Raw genomic sequence first — 562 nt, 5'->3', positions numbered from 1 at the left:
TATATATATATATATATATATATATATATATATATATATATATATATATATGTATATATATGTATATATAATAAAATAAAATAATTTATTTTTATATTTATAATATAATAAATATAATAATAATATTTATAATATTTTAATAACAATAAACAAAAAAAATAAAAAAAAATAAATAAATAATATATATAAACTAAATATAAACAAAAAAAAAAACAAAAAGAAATATATCATAAGGCAACAATTAATATAAATTAAGCAAATAAAAAATAGATAAAAAAGCGATAAATAAAATAAATAAATAAAATAGAATAAATAAAATAAATAAAACATATAAATAAATAAAAAATAAGTAACGTCTATAAATTATAATAAAACAAAAATAAAGACAAACAAAACAAAAAAAATAAAAAAAATAAAAAAAATTAAAATAAAAATAAAAAAATAAAAAATAAAAAACAACAGTTTTCATCACCAGCCCCGCCCAAAAGAAAACAAAAAAAGACAAAAACAACTATCAACAAACTGAATATTAAATATTCTATTTATTTATCTATATAAACAA

The sequence above is a fragment of the Eimeria mitis genome, genomic scaffold (assembly GCF_000499745.2).
Source record: "Eimeria mitis Houghton genomic scaffold, Emh_scaff5130, whole genome shotgun sequence".
Taxonomy (NCBI): domain Eukaryota; phylum Apicomplexa; class Conoidasida; order Eucoccidiorida; family Eimeriidae; genus Eimeria; species Eimeria mitis.
Note: the sequence above shows the minus strand (reverse complement) of the source record.